Source organism: Rutidosis leptorrhynchoides, chromosome 5, assembly GCF_046630445.1.
Source record: "Rutidosis leptorrhynchoides isolate AG116_Rl617_1_P2 chromosome 5, CSIRO_AGI_Rlap_v1, whole genome shotgun sequence".
Taxonomy (NCBI): Eukaryota; Viridiplantae; Streptophyta; class Magnoliopsida; order Asterales; family Asteraceae; genus Rutidosis; species Rutidosis leptorrhynchoides.
The window spans coordinates 453,993,934-453,998,078 of record NC_092337.1 but is presented as its reverse complement, the minus strand read 5'-3'; positions in this window follow the sequence as shown (position 1 = coordinate 453,998,078).

Below are 4,145 nucleotides of genomic sequence, written 5' to 3'. Positions count from 1 at the left end.
GTACGTTTGAAACAATATTAAGTAAATATGAAAACTTTGTTTTCCAAAACTAAGTATATTAAAGAATCATTTTGCTAAAAAGGTTATATTAGTAGAAGTTGTTATATCGTAAAACATTTTAGAGAAGTAAGAATAAATATACTTTTCATAGGTTTCAAGTTTTTTAACGTTTGTTGGTGCAACGTGATATAAAGTCTAAAGGTTAGGTAAACGTATAAAATTATTTTAATGTAAAACGTTAATTTACTTAACTTGTCGATATCCATCTTCTAAGTTATCTATATTCTATAATCTTACTTCCACGTTAATTAATATACAAGTTTAATAGTTTATCTTATCAAAAGTCACGAGAAAATTATTGTAAAGCATAAATTGAAAATCAAACGGGAATCTCCACTAACCCTTGTCTAGTTTCCGTTAATTGACACTTTGTTCTTATTTGTAAAATCACTTTACCATTTTTCGAATATGGTTAAAAATGAAAGGTTTCCTAAATCAAAGTGGACCTCCTAATAGGGACTCGTAGTCATAATTCAATGTATCTGATAATTCAATCATTTGACATTATCTTTTAATTCCATCGATAATTATTTTAAATATATTTTAAAACAAATACGTTCATGTAAAGTATTATACGTCTAATACTTTGTTAATGTTTTTAAGTTATAATATATATATATATATATATATATATATATATATATATATATATATATATATATATATATATGTATATATATAATCATATCCATTTATGTATTGGTTCGTGAATCGTCGAAACTTGCTCGAGGTTAATTGAATGTATGAATACAGTTTAAAATTCTTGAGATTCAACTTACAAACTTTGCTTATCCTGTCGGGAATATATAAAGATTAAAGTTTAAATTTGGTCGAAAATTTCTGGGTTGTCACAAAGTCATTGAACCAAACCTTCATAATAACAATTTAGAAGCGGAAGAGCCTGAAATGCCACCTCCAAACACTGAAGAGTTTGATATGTTTAACTATGGTGTTGAAAACGTATGTAAAATTAAAGAAGGAGACCACCCATTTGAGATATCTGTTGTCGCATCTAGTGATTCAGATGGAGAAAAAGACGGAGACGAAGATGAAGAAGATCAATATGAAGAAGAAAAGGAAGATTTATTATGGAATATGCCACCTCTATTGAGTCAGCAAGAGCAAGAGCAAGAGCCTAAATTTACGACACAGACATCAACCACGTATAGGGTATCGGATTTAATTAAAGTTCATCAAACTTTTTTGAACAAGGCCGAGTTCATAAACACTCTATTTACAAAATGCCTTGAAGAAAACTTTCAAATTAAGCCTGTAAAGTCAGACAAATTTTGATACACCGCTGATTGTGTGTTGCCAAACTGTGAATGGAAAATTAGTGCTTACAAAATACGAAACACTGAAAACTTTATGGTAAAGAAATTGCATGACGTACACATATGTTCACGCACACTAATTATGAGAAACAATAAACATGCCACCAAAAAGGTGTTGGGTAGTATACTTGTGGATTCATTCAAGTTTGCAAACCGGGAATATAAAGCAAATGATATACATGCGGATATAGGCAACCGGTTCGGTGTCAGCATATCTTACAATCAAGTATGGAGGGCCAAATGTCATATATTACAGATGCTTCGTGGCACTGCTGAAGACTCATTTCGAATGCTTCCCCTTTACCTATATAACATTAGGATCCACAACCCGGGAAGTGTAAGTAATTTTGGTCACCGACAAAGGAGATAGATTTTTGATGTGTTACTATTCCCTTGGCGTAGTTGTAAGTATCGATAATCAATTTAAATTTTTAACTTATAATTGACCTTATTATAATTGAACACTTTTGACCTTTTTTAACATGCAAGTTCATCATTTGTTCAACATTGTCGCCCGGTAATCATCATCGATGGTGCGCATTTGAAGGCAGGGTACTCGGGGACAATTTTAGTTACCGTTGCGATGGATGGCAATAATGGAATTTTGCCATTGGCTTACGGAATTGGTGAAGGCGAGACAAACGAGGTTTGATCATGGTTTTTAGGCAACCTAAGAGATCATTTAATGAGTTGTGGTATGAGTGATCGTATTTCAGAGCTTACTTTTATTTCTGATCGTGCTGCTTCAATAGCACATGGTGTTTCAACTGTGTTTCCTGAAGTGTTTACTGTTTTTGCGCACGTCATTTGTTTGGAAGCATCAAGACTAAATCTAACAAATTCAAATATTTTGAATGGCATTATTGGAAAATGGTGAAAGCTTACCGTGCGTTGGATTTTGAGGACCATCTTAGTGTATTTCGAAGAAGATTGAAAGCGTCTTACAATTATTTAGAACAAGTTGGTTTCCACAAATAGTCCAGAAGTAGAGCTGAACATGTTAGGTATTCATACCTTACTAGCAACAGTGTAGAGTCTGTTAGCGCACTATCCAAACATGCTCGAAAACTACCTGTTTGCATGTTGTTTGAGTTTTTTCGCGCTTCAGTACAAGATTGGTATTTCAAACATCGCAACCAGTCGGTTAGTCTTACTTCAATGGTTACCCCATATGCTGAACGTAAACTAGGCAAGAGGACGAGAAAATCTAGAAGATGGCAAGCAATTCCATCGATAAACAATCTAATAGAAGTACGAGATGGTAGAAAAAATAGAATGGTTAATCTAGACGATAAAGTATGTTCATGTGGGCAGTGGCAGTTATCGGGGATACCTTGCAGACATGTTATTGCAGCAGCATGACTTTTCGGAGTGGAGGATGTTACTCAATTTGTATCACATTGGTTCACAACTCAAACTTATATAAATACGTATTTGGAACACATCCTTCCTTTGCCCCATTGGTCTGAATGGTCGTATCCGTCGCCCGGCGTTTTACAAATTGTAAACCTTCCCATTAAGGAGAAAAGAGCCCCTGAACGCCCGAAAAGTACAAAACGTATTCCGTCGAAGCGTGAAGATACTGAAAAAACCGTAAGAACTTGCACTCGTTGCAAAGAACCAGGTCATGGTAGGGATACGTGCACAGCTTCTTATGACCGAACAGGTGAATCAACGTCTAAAAGGGTAGTAAAAACATCGGTCTCAAAATCGAAGAAGGGTAAGGAAAAATGAAATGTCCCGTTCTTATTGATTAAAAGCGTTCCATATTAATTGATTTCGTTGCAAGGTTTTGACCTCTATATGAGACGTTTTTCAAAGACTGCATTCATTTTTAAAACAAACCATAACCTTTATTTCATAAATAAAGGTTTAAAAAACTTTACATAGATTATCAAATAATGATAATCTAAAATATCCTGTTTACACACGACCATTACATAATGGTTTACAATACAAATATGTTACATCAAAATCAGTTTCTTGAATGCAGTTTTTACACAATATCATACAAACATGGACTCCAAATCTTGTCCTTATTTTAGTATGCAACAGCGGAAGCTCTTATTATTCACCTGAGAATAAACATGCTTTAAACGTCAACAAAAATGTTGGTGAGTTATAGGTTTAACCTATATATATCAAATCGTAACAATAGACCACAAGATTTCATATTTCAATACACATCCCATACATAGAGATAAAAATCATTCATATGGTGAACACCTGGTAACCGACATTAACAAGATGCATATATATAAGAATATCCCCATCATTCCAGGACACCCTTCGGATATGATATAAATTTCGAAGTACTAAAGCATCCGGTACTTTGGATGGGGTTTGTTAGGCCCAATAGATCTATCTTTAGGATTCGCGTCAATTAGGGTGTCTGTTCCCTAATTCTTAGATTACCAGACTTAATAAAAAGGGGCATATTCGATTTCGATAATTCAACCATAGAATGTAGTTTCATGTACTTGTGTCTATTTTGTAAATCATTTATAAAACCTGCATGTATTCTCATCCCAAAAATATTAGATTTTAAAAGTGGGACTATAACTCACTTTCACAGATTTTTACTTCGTCGGGAAGTAAGACTTGGCCACTGGTTGATTCACAAACCTATAACAATATATACATATATATCAAAGTATGTTCAAAATATATTTACAACACTTTTAATATATTTTGATGTTTTAAGTTTATTAAGTCAGCTGTCCTCGTTAGTAACCTACAACTAGTTGTCCA